Source organism: Trachinotus anak, unplaced genomic scaffold (assembly GCF_046630095.1).
Source record: "Trachinotus anak isolate AG129_WGS33_773 ecotype Australia unplaced genomic scaffold, CSIRO_AGI_Tana_v1 ptg000002l, whole genome shotgun sequence".
Taxonomy (NCBI): Eukaryota; Metazoa; Chordata; class Actinopteri; order Carangiformes; family Carangidae; genus Trachinotus; species Trachinotus anak.
Window position 1 is genome coordinate 17,033,880 of NW_027273853.1, and position 15,335 is coordinate 17,049,214.

The 15,335-nt window shown below is 42.9% G+C and overlaps 1 protein-coding gene across 5 annotated transcripts in view; it reads right to left on the reverse strand.

The window, feature by feature from the left end:
* Window positions 1-15,335, reverse strand: part of znf469 (zinc finger protein 469) — a 181,108-nt gene that overhangs the window by 13,788 nt on the left and 151,985 nt on the right. The window lies entirely within an intron of this gene.

Genomic DNA, 15,335 nt, shown 5'->3' on the forward strand with positions numbered 1-15,335 from the left:
CATGGATCCAAAAAGCACTGCCAGTAAATGAATCACAGACTCCTTAAGAGCAGGGACACAATGCCACAGTGTTCTATTGCTACAGAGTGCTGCAGGTTTAGATCATGGAGGAATATCAGGGATTAGTCAGTCAGGCATTAGACAGTGAGAACTATGGGCACACTGACGTTTGTTGCCTTTCCTCAGGCGTCCCAGACACCGCTTCTCAGGTCCCAGTTTACTTTGGCCCTCCACTGCTTCTGCTTCTTTTGTGGTCAGACCAGATGAAACTTGGATTTAGCACCAAAATGTAATTTCTAGGCTTGGTAACCAAACTTCCATCCCACCTTCTTGTCTGTTTCCCCTGACAACCACCAATGCCAACGTTTGGGGGTGGCCTACGGCTGGAGAGACGAACATGTAGCCAGAGGATTTGGGTTCAAGCCTCTGTTTGGCTACCATCCACCTGCTAAAGTGTCCTTCAGTAACAGTTGTAGCAGTGCTCTTTCACTTTCATTGGGAGGGTCTTAAGGAGTGGGTAAAAAGTGTACAAGAAATTCCAATATAATTGCATGAAAAGCTTGTGAGCACTAATACATCAGATCTCCCCCTCAGGTGAGGACTGTGATTTCCCAGCCCAACACCTACAGCAGGATGCATTGCTCCCATGCATCATACATTTTCAGTTGTGGACCAGTCAAATGTGCAAAGATGAAAAGATGCTGTGAATATTTTCCATGAAATCTCCATCCTCATTCATCTCTCAGGACATTTTGTGGTTTTGGCACTCTCAGAGTCATTTCAGGATCAGCACCTGATTTTGTTTCCACCCTAAATTCCTGAACGTCTCTTTATCAGCTCAGGGGCTTACTCCTTATCAGCCAGCATCAGCACTGATTTAATTACCAAAGGACTCTGTCTTATACAACCACATACTGCCCATATTTTCCTTTCTTTTTTAAGTACCTTGGTTTGGAAGGAAAGCTGCTGAAATATTGTATTTGTTTGTAACTTAAAAATATTGCCAAATTATCTCTCACATTACTGCCACAAATAGTGGGAGATGAGAGGTCCCAAAGCAAAATGATGCATCACACACACACACACACACACACACACACACACACACACACACACACACACACAACATACATACATATATATATATATATATATATATATATATATATATATATATATATATATATATATATATATATATATATATATATATATATATATATATATATATATATGTATCTAACAAACCAAAAAGGTAGGCACCTCTGAAGTGAGCCCTAGAAGCTAAGTCTCAGTCTGATGTCTTGTCCTTCACTCTCTCCGTTGCTCAGATTTGGGAGAGCTGAAGTCCCTCTACCCCAATCTAATCCCACAGGTCTGCAAAGTACTTTTTTTGCTGCATTTTCAACACAACATCCATTTGCAGGTAGGTTTGATTAACATTAGTTATACACAGCAACATTTCTGTTATGTACAGTAAGAAGTGAAAGCTGTGTAGACAAAAAACACACCTAAATTCCTCTTGTGCTGAGATGCTATCTGATCACCTTAGCATTTAGGTTACGATAAGATTGTTTGACATAACATTAGTGCTGATTATCAGGAAGACGATGACAGACTGCGCATAAATGAATTCTTTGTGAACCCTAGCAAAATAACCAAACCACCTAAAAATATGATAAAACATAAATGTAGTCCTGTTCAATTCAATTAAAGGCACAACATTTCTTATGCTGTGCCTTAAATTATGAATAGTATGTTGTGTTTTGACTGCTTCAGGTGAGTGAATAGGCTCTGGGGGTCCCTGTTGCAGACATATGGTCCTTAAAGGTAAATTTATTCAGTTTATAAAGTCGAGGCCCTCTCAGAGGCACGGAGAGGACAGGCAGGATCTGGGGATGCAGAAATCAGATAGGATGACATGGCCCTACAGCATTACTTGAGGGCTATGTTTACATCCACAGATCTGTGGCCAAAGTGTCCAGATACCACCTGACAAATGTAATATTGAGAAATGACCCTCCACTTTAACCCAGAGGGATCATTCTCTGCCATGTGTTTCCTTGTCTCATCCTCTGGTTAACTTCCCAGAGGCATTTAGCAGGTAGGGAGGCAGGCTTGAGGCTGAGACCTGGCTGAGTTTAGGCCTGGTTGTGAAAAATCACATCCCCTCTACAGCTCCACAGAATCTGAAAGCCGGAGTGTCTGCAGCTATCTCTGCCACCGGTTAGGGAAACTGGTATGAATGGCCCTGCCAACATCTCCACCACACAGAGCTTGATCCAGCTCCACAGAGTCAACACTCACAATCATACATCATAGCCCCAATTGTATTTGCTCAGACCGGCCGTTGAAGTTTGGGGCTGAGGATGAATGCCTCCTGCAACAAAAAGAGCAGTATGAGGATCACAAGGGCCTTAAAGAAGTAGCACCAAAGCCTGAGCTGTCAATTTACGAAGAGTAAGGGGTCATTTATATCCTTACAAATGCCTTGTCCACTTCGCCTACTGCCCTGCACAGCTCAGTAACTCTCAGTAACACAGGCCAGAACTACTTCACACAAAAACTTTATGCATATAAGTCTGTCAGTCTGGTGGTGTCTTTGGTACAGCTTATTCAGTTTTATCATGAAAAGTATAAATTGTCCTTGGACTGTGTATAAATACAGCATGGTAGTGACAGAATTGCAAGCTGGGCAGAAGTTGATATCAAATCCTGTGCAACTGGTCTAAAATTTGTTCTATAAAAGTGTGTTTTAGTGGAGTTTTACAAGTCAATTAAGGCTTTGTGTGTGTGTGTGTGTGTTTGTGTGTTCTTTAGGCCTCCTGTCAAATCACCAAGTTTCTCAAGCAGTGGCGCCCCATATGGCTTCACCACAACACCACCCTGATGCTTAAGACTGCTGAGTGTTGAAGAACTGGTGTGTTTGTGGTATAGGTGCATGTGTGTTTGTGTGTATGTGAGGGCATAAGTACAACAAAACTGAAGAAACTGGAGTTTTTTTCCCCGTACTTATACAAGGGGCATGTATTGGTTTCCCTCTGAAATGTGGGAGTGGGTAAAAGGTGCTTGAAAGAAAACTCAATTTCCTGAAACTCTCTTTCCTGTCATTTTGGCACAGGATGTATGTGGTGTTGGCTTGAGTGAAAATATGCTGGTAGCACTGTGAAAATCTCTGTCAACTCATCACATCAGTGCCTTAAGCTTGTAATTGGTTTTGCAATTTCTATTTTCCAAGAGGCCAAAGCCCCCAATAGACTCCATATCTCTCAAAGTCAGTTAACTTAAAAGACCACAGGCTCAGCGTCTCTTTCTTTTGAGCTTTTCAACATTACTGTTGATGTATGTTCTGTAACAGGAGAGCACCCAAAGGTGGCTAAAAGAAATGGAAAAAACAGAGCACTGCTACCGAGATAGGCGATCTTAACAGTGCAGAAATGTAACATTTGCGCAAGATTCCACACAAAACAGTTTAATCCTGAAGACAATGACTCTCCAGAGAGATAAAGCATTATTAGAGCCAAGAGAGGGGCAGCAGCAGGCGGAGCAATCCATTTTTACAAACAATGGCTCCCTTTATAATAATGTAAATCAATAACTAGCATTAGCAGGAATTTCCCAAGTTGTTCAGCTTTTCCAGATGCTTACTCACTGAAATATCACCACAAATACCACTGAGAGAGAGACGACAGATGAAGATGAGGGGTGATGAGATCAGAGGTGGTGGAGAGGATAGGAGAGGAGAAAGAACAATCTTGACAACAGAACTAGGAAAGACCATTAAAGAGTAGGAAAATCATACAAGGGATGAATGAGGAGGGGATGTTCAGTATGCTGCGTAGCCCAGTAATCGGTGAGATGCAGGGGGGAGGATCAGGTGGCGGAATAAAAGCTGTCTGACTGCTCTCCTCACACCTCTCCTAGCATGACTGGTCCAGCGAAGGGAATGCGCTGCGAGAACAGTTGGCCCAGGGCCCATGCAGGGGCGCGCCGCCAAAACCTTGGTCAGCGTGCCTGCCTACTCCTCTGTATTTTTGGAAACATCCATTATGCAAGCAATTTGCCTTTAAGATCTCTGAGCGTATGCACATTCAAAGGCAGCCCAGGAGGAGAGATGTCAGTGGTGTGAAGAGAGCCTGGCATGCTTTCATGACTCTAACAGCACACAGTTATTAATACAGAAGCTCTGGATGTGACTGTGTGAACAGCAGTGGTCTGTCAGTATATTACAAAACTTAATTTCTCAAGTTATGATTTACAGAGAATAATTAATGAGTCATCTGTCCTCCATGCTTGTGATGTCAGAATTCCTAAGAATATTTGGAAGATGCCGGAGAAACCAACGTCTGAGCACTTCAAGTAAAAAGTGAGCACAGTACTGAAGGAGGCCTGTTATACTCGTGCCTCCCTACCTCCACCACCCCTAACCCCACCCTTTAACCCAGCGTGGTTAGCTGCACAGTTGGGAAAATGGAAGAAGTGTGTTTGTGTGTAATGTGTGTGTCTGAGTGTCTCAGTATGTGTCTGTGTGCATGCACTTGTGTGTGTGTGTGTGTGTCTGAGGGGGTTTTGGTGTGTAATTCCAGAGGCTCCCCTCACCCCCTCCCAAGTTTTTCCTCTTTCTCAGACGAGTTTTTTTCTTTTATTTATTTTTTTCTAACCACTGGACTCTGGACTCAGTCTGTTTCCATATTGCTAACCACAGCATTCCACAAACATGATGGAATCTTTGTTTTAGAGCGTCTAAAGATAATTTCTTTCCTCTTTCTGACATAATTTCCCTTATTTCTGCATGTCTATGGAATATTACTTGTGTGGCTCTGCAAATAATAGGTAGTGTGTGATAGACTGTAAAACATGACTGAGTAGAACAGGATATTAGCTAGACAAAATTTCCTGTCTCCCACTTATAACTCCAATCACCTTATCCTTAATGGATAAAATCCGTCTTAAAGGTTTTATTCCTCCTGCATTCCTCTATTCAGTGTATCAATATTTGCTTGTCTCGTGTGCTGCCTGGGGCAAAGTATTTGGTTGCCTCTCAAAATTCACCAAAGTTTTATTAAACGTAAAGTAAACTTATAGATGGAATGGGACAAGGATTCATTAATGACGGTCCTTTGTAAACTCAATCTTAATTATCGCAGTCACATCTGAGGCTACACCCTTGCATTTTAATGTGTGAATATTTAACCAAGAGTCAGTTTATATTAGAGCACACACTGAGAAGATCACCACTTTAAAAGCTAACCAGTGCTGGTTAGATATTTATAAGGTAAGGCACACTCAATCAATATTTTTTTTACCAAGCCACACACCGTAAGAGACGTCCTGAACTCTCAGACACTAAACACTGGTTAAAAGGTAACCAGGGAGAGTGCCATTTTAAGGTGGTCACTGGGTGAAAAACATTGAATGTGGATGTGGTGGATGGACCCCCCACACACATAAACAAGAGTTGAAGGATGAAATATAGCTGCCTTGACACGTTTTTTGCCACACACTACAAGGAAATCATAAATCTCTAGTTTTAATTGTGCTTCAAATTGCTAAAGAGAAGCGAACCAACAAAAAACAACAACATTTTCATGGTCTCACCATTTCAACATTTAAACAACAAATGGAAAGAAAACCTTATTTAATCTCATTAATCTTTTTTAGTGTACTTAAAGGTTTACAAGAGTGTAAGCCCTGAGCAAATCCTGATGAAAACAGTCAAGACAAAGTTAAAGTCATCTTTATCTGCAGATGTGACAAATGTTATTGTAACAGTTTCTCTCCATCTCTCATCTTCATTCTTTCATTTCTGTGTGGACATAAACAAGTGTTCAAACCCCCACAGGCAGATGCAAGCAGCTCACGTACACTCACACATTAGACCTACAATAGCATGCAGCTTTATATAGTATTCATTTTTTGTATTTATTTAACATGAATACCTTTTTTGTAGATTCATTACAACAAGCTCCCATTGATCAGTGCTAATTTAGGAACATATAAGAAAAAGCCTTTTATTTATGTAAGGACTACATGTTTTGCTACATTAACATTTACATATCCTCAACCGCAAGGAAGCCAGAGGCAGTGAGAGGAGTTTGAGCCCACTACCACGTAGGAGAAAGTCCAGAGATGAGACCTGGCCTGCTGTGGCAGAGTTACAACCTGAGTGTCAGTGGCCTTAGGGGACTCTTTTCTTACTGACCTGTCACCCTTCCTCCCATGAATCAAACAAACTCACCTAAGACAAGTGTGCACGTGCAGGCAGGGCTGCAGATAACTGTGTCTTCATGTCACTAACCCCCCAAGTTTTGACAGAAGCTCTTTATCCTTATACATAATGCATACATGGCAAAACACTTATTCAGCAGCACACATACTCCTATTTGTACAACAAAACTAAGGGTACAGTGTCACAAAAGCTTGATAATGATTTTTACAGGCCACTTAAGGCTGGTGCTTCAGAGAAAGGGGTAATGTTTTGAGCAGTCATGAAACTCTATATTCCTCCACAAAATAACTAAATGCAAACCCACCAGCATCTGGAATTTGAAGCATTTCATGTGTTCTTGTGAAATAAATAAGTACAGTACAGGCATATGGCCTGTAAAGTGCAATCTTGTTAAAATAAACATGACATCTTGGTTTGATTTGTTTCGCATGTACACAGCTGTGACTCTGAGTGCTTCAGGGCTGATGAGCTTCCACACCATCACCTTATGATGAATGCTTTTTTTATGACAAATATGAAAGAAGGGTGATGGGTGACTTGGGCAGGCTGGGAGAGGCAGAAATCCATCAAAGAATATCAGGCGTAAGGTTGTTTGATCTGAACTCCATTGTACCTACAGGCCACACTCGTGACCTTTCACCTCCAGGTAAGACCTTTGCTTGTCTTAGACTTGGAGGAAGGCTTCTTTCAATGCATCTCAAGACAAGAGGACAGACAGTCAAGTTCCAACCCGTGACTGTGAAAAGGGGTTTTCCTTAAACCTTGGGAAAGTAGGCTACATAAATGCACCTTATATCAATGCCAAATGAAACAAGCTAATTCTCATGAAATACAGTTTGCCTGTGAGACTGCAGAGCCGGAGGATATACAAAAGCTCTATTGGTGAATGAACCTTTGGTCTAAGTTCATGTTTGCAATTAGGAGAGAAAGAGAGCGTTTCAGCTTTTACACGAATGCACTGAGTGTGTGTGAGTACATTTGCACACTCAGTTGGGTATAATTGTATCTTGCTTTTATGTATAATTTCAGTATACATTGTGTGACTGACATGCAGTTTGGTGGTGGGATTTTATAGAGTAGTAGGTATAATGTTACTTTTCTGAGCCCCAGCAGATGAATCAAAGTATTTCAGTCAGAATTTAACGCTGTCTCGCTGGGGTCACAGACTGGCACACAAACATTAAAATCAAAGGGTGAGCAGAATCAGGAAGTGACTCATTTCCTATAGACTTGGCACCAGGTAATATCTGATGTATGCTGAGAGAAAAGGGTGGGACAGAGAAAAAAATAGGGCTCGAAAACCATTATCAGTAAACTTCCATCTTCTGAAGTTTCTCTGCTTCAAAATACAGCGCACCATCCAGCTCCATCTTTCCTTCATTCTGTCCTTTTTCATACTTTCTTTATTTCTCCAAATCATATGCAGATGAAAGCAAATCTTTTCAGTTTTGCATTAGGTCACAGGAACTGAAGGGCAGGTGGGGGTTGGTGGTGGGAGGAAACAAAAATATTTGTAGAAGCTTCAGGATGAACGCTAGTGGAGCGAGTGCTTGATTGACAGTCATGGTTTAATGCTAGAACCAACACAGCTAACTCAGAGAATAAGATCATGAGCTGAGGTTATTTGGAGTTAAGTGTTTAGGGGCGAACCTGAGTCATTTCTTTTCCCAGCACTTTTCTAGTATGTATGGCAAAATATGGGTGGAAAGGGTAGCAAAGAAAAAAAACATTGAGTAATATTTTTCTCACCCTTTTTATTCTTCAGTCCAATCTGCATCAGTGCCAACATCACTAGTCCCCTGGCCAATGGTAAAGAGGGAATTCCAGGCACAGTGTGCGTGAGTCAGTACCGAGCATTTTCCAAATTCATCCTGACTGCCTTCCTTTAAATAGTCCAAGGAAATGTCCAAATGACCTAATTACGACTCAGGCTTTCCTAAGTAGCCAGTGTCAACGCATGACATGGTATTAAAAATATACATAGTCACAAAACAGCAGGACTTTGGTGGTAGTGAAGCATACTTTTTCTTCTGTTAGGTTTTATTAGCGTTACAGAGGGACAGTGAGCTGGATTCTGTCTGTCTGTGTCTATATTCCTGTGTCTCCATTCTCAAAGCTTTCCCTGGCCTGGGCAGAGCATCAAAGGCTCACTGGAGCTAAACGGTTTGCCAGAGACATAGATTTGACCAGATCACTTCATCACACTTTAATCTGTGTTATAATAATACCAACCGCAAACTCTGTTTCAGTAATACAGCCTACATTACTGAAGCACTGTCAAACTACAACTGCCGTTTAAACTTTGGCATTGATGTAGGCTCACACACAAAAGCTGCCCTGCCCAAACAAACACCATTAAATAATTGTTTCTATTTTGGGTTCCTGACACTTTGGTCCACGTCAGCAGCTTAGTTGCACCTAAAGTAGTGCTTGGAAACAATAGCAATGGATCCTGTTCAAACAAAAGCCTCCTTCATGCCATGTAAAGCTCGCTTGAGCTGTCATTTAGTGACATTTCAGCAGGGTTCTAACTTTATCCTTTTACTGTTTGTTTATTTAGTACAGCGGGAGATGAGGTGGCATGCATCCTGCTCAAAACCACTTTATGGTAATGGTTTGAAAATAGCTGAGACAATTAAAGCAAAATGAAGGGGGGAAGTGATGGACTGGTTGGAGTGCCTTGCATTCCTGCTCAGTGTTTAAACTAAGTGTTATAAGTGTTTTGTCAATGGGCCACCTTTGTGAAAGAGGCCCTTATTTGCAGCTGCAAAAACTATCTATAAATACTGGGGGGGGGGGGGGGGGCTTGGGTAGTTACAGGATCTGAAATCAGATATAACAGAGTTCAGTAATTCACCTACAACCAATATGTCACCTGGGAGATCCAAAGACCCAAATGCTGAGAGAGAGGGAGGGGAGATATGAGGAAGAGGAAAGGAAGTCAAGCAGAGAGGACAAGCAGAGAGGAGAGTCCAGCTCCCGGGGCCCTGAGTGCTGCGTGCCAATCTACATCAGGGATGGGATCAGGATGGGATCATACAGTTGCTTTTCTGCAACAGACAGAGTTTAACAGCTTCCCCCATAATGTGGAATGGAAAACCTGCTGTACACCTGTTGCTTGCTCTTACATCTCCAATTTCAGTAAAGTAACCACATTATCATTTTCATCATTCCTTGCTTTGCAATAAAAGAAAAGTTTGGACCATTGTCCAGCCATGTCAAATTCTGGCAGAGATCTCAGCAGTGCTCTGGTAAACATTTTATCCTATCTGATGAGTGACTAGAGTAGCAGAAGCCCTCACTTTCATTTTCCAGTGCACTCCATCCTCTTTCTGCATCATTGTTTTTCTTCCCCTTCGTAACATCCCCTTTCCTATCTTTTATTCTCATCTCCCCATCTCTCTCTGCCCTTTGTTTCCCATGTGGTGTAGTCTGTGTCTTGCTGTGGCTGCAGCAGGAGGACTACCTGATGTGTCGCTGTACAGAACAGGACCAAGGGGTCTGCTGTTGAAAAGGGGCTCTGTGCTGCATCTGCAGATCGCCTTACACGACCACTTCCTGCTTCCGACCCACTCCTCACAGGCAGCCCTGTGTGCCAAGGCCGAAAAAAGTGCAAACAGAGGGGTTCAGTCCACCCAGGGGCTGAGCACAGGACCCTATTCATCCTCTCCCCAATGCTCCTCCCTGCTTCTCCTCTCCCAACCTTGGGATAACTTTATTTAAAAATTCACAAATATTCCCCTCTCGGAGGCATTGAGATAAACTGGCCACTCATTCCCTCTTTTCAGTGGTGCTTGACAGACTGTGTCGGTGCTGCCCCCAGACTGAAGAGGTGAAACGTGCTGGTGTCAAGTATTTCTACGATGTCTGTCTGTCTGTCTGGCACAATCACACCTCTGGCATCTGTCTTGTTACATAAGAAGAGAAAGAGAGTAGCAAGGGTCATCGATAAAAGGACAAGTTCGAGCTGAACAAAACAGGTATAGAGATGGTTCATGGGTATATGAGTCTTATAGTTTCCTGTGGAAAATATATCACTGCAGGGGAGCCCCCACAGTCATGGTTAGAGGCGCAGAGGAGTATGGCTGCAGGGCAAAAAAAAAAAATCCCTTTGTGAGGGGGAGGGGGACAGGTGGGTCTGGGTGTTGGAGTCATGTTGCTATTCCTGGAATGCTCGCTCTGTCCCATCAAGACCTGGCAACAGTGGGGAGGACAGGAGCTTGGGGATAGTGGACTCCCACTGGGATGGACTATTTATGCAGAGACCCAATAAGGGCCAAGGGGGCAGGGGTATTTAAGATTCTTGTGGAAATGGCAAAGTGGGCAAATAACTCTTAAGACAAACAACCCAGAGCATTAATGATGAGTCTGTCACTGGACTGGATGTTTTTTCTTTTCCCTCGCATACAGAAAAGGGAGGGCAAACGGCCTGAGCCACAGTCTGTTTTCACTACTGTCCTTGTCGTTTCTACGTTTGGTCATTGGACACTGCCTTGTTTTTCTTCTTTTAACGCATTAAAACAGCACCCGATACGTCCATTCCTACCAGGGGGATAGAAAAACATTTAGCCTGCCGACTCCCTGGGCTTCCCCCTCGGATGTCAGCCTCAGATGAAGGTGAGAAGAATGACGCTCTGTATGGCCACTGCAAGAAGCCATTCATACAGTCACAGCTCAGCCACAGAGAGTGTGTAGCACTGACCCATGGTGGCTAGAACAGAACCGGTACTGATCCAGTCCCCGCTGTCCCAACACTACACAACACCAGTATTGATCTAATCTGTGCTGGACAGGACAGCACTGCTGAGACAACATGTCCACTGATTCAGCAGGATCACTGCTGCGTCTGACTAAGGTACACAACACCGTCACTGATTCAACTAGAAGGACAGACTTCTGCAGGATCCTTCTCAACTGGCTCTGTCAACGCCTGCACAGAAGAGAAGGTACATCAAGATACTCTCTGAGATTGAATCACTACAGACTGTCAGGAACAACACTGCTATTACTGAGGCATTGCAGTGTATCTAATGGCAGCAAACCCATGTTTACAGGACTAATCTCTGGTTGATCAACAAACTCAGTCAACCTGGACTGCTGTAAATTCTTTTCCACTCTCCCCATTGCCTTTGCTGTGCTGAACAGGAGGCCTCATTATAGGTCAGTGGCTGACTGGAGGGTGAGGAACAAACTAAGGCCCTGGCAGAGCTCATGTTGTCCCCCACAGACCTGCTCAGGCTCACTGGAGACCAGTGCTGGAGGCTGCGATAGTGAAAGTGGCTTCTGTGCAGCAACCATACCCAACCTCTCTGGCTTCACATGCCTGTGTGTGAGGCGGGCAACTCGGCCAAGCAAAAGAGCGACCCAAAGAGAATGCTGTGTACTTTGGAATATTTTCCTCAAACTGTGTCTTATGGAAAATATATTGGTTCAGGAGCACTTAATAGAGTATTTATGTAAAATTGACAAAGATAACACAACGTGCCCCTCCCGTGATATGTTAGCTTTTCAGAGCGTATATAGGATGAATGAGTATGATTTATTCCAAGCCTGTCAGACGATGCTACACCAGAGGCCAAAACATACTGAAAGTGCAAAAGTGCCCCTGACATAAGAGTGGTTTAGTGCAGCAGCCTCAAGGCAGAAGATTAAGAAATCCTCTGGATACCAGTGAGCACTAACACGCCTTCTTGCTAACCTTAAACACATTGCTACTAGCAAAATTCTATAAGAGCCGTTATTCATCATGACAAAAAAAAACAAAAAACACTGAGACTGTTATTGTAATTTTATCAGCATGTATTCAGTCACAGTTGTCCCCTCATCAAACTGCTCTTTCTCTGACTCACTGATAAGGCCAGACATGGGGACATCATTTGGATCCTCTTCATGGTGCAGCTAAATACTATATGCAAGCTGGAGTAATCCTGTCCTCCATCACATGAATCATACTTTCCCTGTCCTTCCTATTTTTACAGCTGCCGCACAACTAGATCTGCTCAAACGCTTTACTCCTCAGTGACTGAAAAAGACAAGAAACCCAGAGTGTTCAAGACTCAGGTTCTCATAGTCACTCTGCTTCCTCACACTGTCTGCATAAACAACCACCAATGATCCCCTCTTGACCTTCAAATGCACACAAGCATTCATGCCACAAAAGTGTGTGTATGTGTGAACACAATGCTCCTTGCACATGCATTTCAGAAAAATGTTATCTTAGAATCAGTAATGCTTTACAGGCTCTGTTTTTCTCCTCTGTTGTAGCCGATTGACTTTAAACTACAGGACGTGAAACTACAAGAATGTGATGCCAAATCAGACTGTCCCAAATCAACACTTGGAAAGCATTAAACAAACACTGAACTATTGTGTTGACAATGGCCAGCACTTGAATCGGAGACAGGATGTAATATATGAATCACTAAAGACTAAGAAGCCATTAGAGATAAGCAGAAAAAATGGTGTCTGAAATCAGACATACAGATAAATCAGGAGGTAAGATACACATAAGTGAAAGACAGACTTAGTTTGTGTTTTGCATTGGGAACTGCTGTTTATGTTTTTCATTATTAATATGTTTCGCTGTATACTGTTATGATGATGTTTCACACCTCTGACAGCTTGTAAACTCACAATCAATAACACAAATGAAGTCACTATAGTGAGTGTTACAGTACAGTTTGCTATGCACATCAGTCAGATGAAAACATTTCCATTTGCACAAGCTGAGGTAAGGACGGCACACTGTAATTTATGTGTCACCCCCTGTATGCACAAAACGTGCTAGTGCTGCACCCGTGAGCAGCTTTGATGAATAAACCATTTGGCCAGGCTGTTAGGATCGGAAACCCTGTCACAGTCCATTAAAGGGCTGAGACAGAGGGACAAGCTAGGGTCTGTAACTCTGCACCTTTGACCTCTCAGCTCAGCATTGTGGTCCAAATGCTGCCTTTATGCAGCTCCACAAGAAAAACTGCTAGTCTGGGCTGTGGTCTGCCTTTTGCCCTTTTGCCCTCACTTTAATTTGTCATGCCAACATCGCGTGCCCAGCCATTTGTGTTGGCACAGCCTGAAATCTCTGGGGCAGCACGAAAGCCATTAATCTAAGGCTAGTGGATCTTTAGGGGCCATGTGAGGACCATTGGTCACTAAAACACACCCTGATCTTAGTCAAAGATTCAGTCAGAAATAGGAGCCATAATTTAGGAAATATGTATAAATATTTAAACCTGTAGAAATGCTAAACAAATAAAAGCTGTTCTCTGTAAAATGTGATTACTTTAAATGCCTTTGATCTTATTTCCCTCTTCAGCCTCCACTCACTGGGGACTGTATTTTAAATGTGCATTGGATAAGCCCATCCTTGCATGCAAGCACTGCACATCACAGACATAACATAAATGAAGAGTTTTCATATTGTGTCCGCTTTATGTGTCTTTAAGACTAAGAATTACCTCAACGTTTTATTTTCTCAAAAAAGATATTTAGAGTTCATGCACTGAAAACTATGTGGAGGAGTATATGTGTGCAACAGTTCCAGGAAAAAGAATAACAAATGAACTTATTCCCATCTGATTGCTGTTTTTTGTCTCCAGAGAGTAGACTCTCTGCATGCCTTATCCACCTTGCATATCAAGCATGCAGACAGAGGAGCAAAGGGCAGTTAAAATGAAATATAAGATCATAAAGTTTTGAGAGGATTTCAAATGTCAAAAGCCTTGACCAACCTCAGAGAGGGAAAACTGAAATCTCTGCTGTGGCATTTTGAAGGGTCAATGACAGCTAACTGGAGAGATGTAAATGGAAGATTTCCAAGGACATGCTCTTATCTCACGTTGGAATACCTTCCTTTCTATGGCAAGGTAGGCGACCACCATTCCTTCAAACCAGCAGTGAGAGCTAGCAGAGAATGTGCGAGGACAGCACTGTGTGTGTAATCATAAATAAAGAGTCAAACAGTCCACACATCACCAGGATGTGTGCACTTGGCTACAATCTGGGAGGAATTTATGAACGGTGTTTGGCTGGTTAGGGGCTCAGTTAGGTCTGTGCTGTTTCAACTCTCTCAGACCTCTGCTGCTGCTCCAACAGGCTTGAATAATCTCAGTGATGCAATCTCTCCACAGACGCCCAGCTGATGTTCCACTGTTAAAAAAAGAAAAAATTAATGATTGTAGGGGGTTAGCGCTCCCACTTTAAGTGGGAAAAATGACATCACAGTAGTAAAAAGGCACCCCTGATAAAGTATGTGACTTCAGTATATTTGTGAGCTTTTGCTCTGAACCTAAAGGGTCCAAATTTCCTTTATCAGCTGTGCTGGGTAATTGCACCGCTGTGATTGTGTACTTGGCAGCCAATGCTCTGCTCTCTCTGTCATCTGAGTGAATATCGGAACAATATGTAATTGCTGGCAGCAGCAGTGTGAGTGTGTTTATAAAAAGAAAGGGTACTGAGGCCACGGTAAGGATGAAGAGATGTCTTTACTAGCCCCTGTTTAAGCTGGAATGTAGGAATCACACAAGCTGAGAGCCAGGTTTTTACCACTGGTCAGAGGGAAGGTGCTGCTATGTACCTACTGTACTTCACCATGTGATGAGCACAGTGAATCCCCCTGGTAGAAACTGTGCCAGATTTACTCCAAATTGTTCAGAAAAACAAAGCCATGGGTGTGTGCAGTCTAGAGAAGTCTCCTACCCTTGGGCAGATGGATGTTAGTGAATAAGGCCAAAGATTGTTTTAGTTTCCGAGGGAGGATCTGAAGGTTCAAGGCACAGTGTCTAGTATTTTTAGAACCCGTTCTCCTCTTTGTTAGATGCTTTTCATAAGTCTTTGGCACAAGTCACCAAATCCCAGTCCCCATTGAAAACAAACCAACACTGTCCTGTTCCATTCATTTTCCAGGAAGTCTGGGGGAAAAGAACAACATAACAGTAACAGAGATGAGGATGACACATCAGGCTGGGTGGCTGGCTGAACTGGTACAGTAGCAAGTTGTGAGTCAGACGCTGAGACTGGAGAGCAGGGAAGCATTTGAAGAATGGGTAACTGTGGCGTGTGTGATTCACTGCTTGTGTGGTGGACCTCTCTGAGAAGGGCTATACCACTG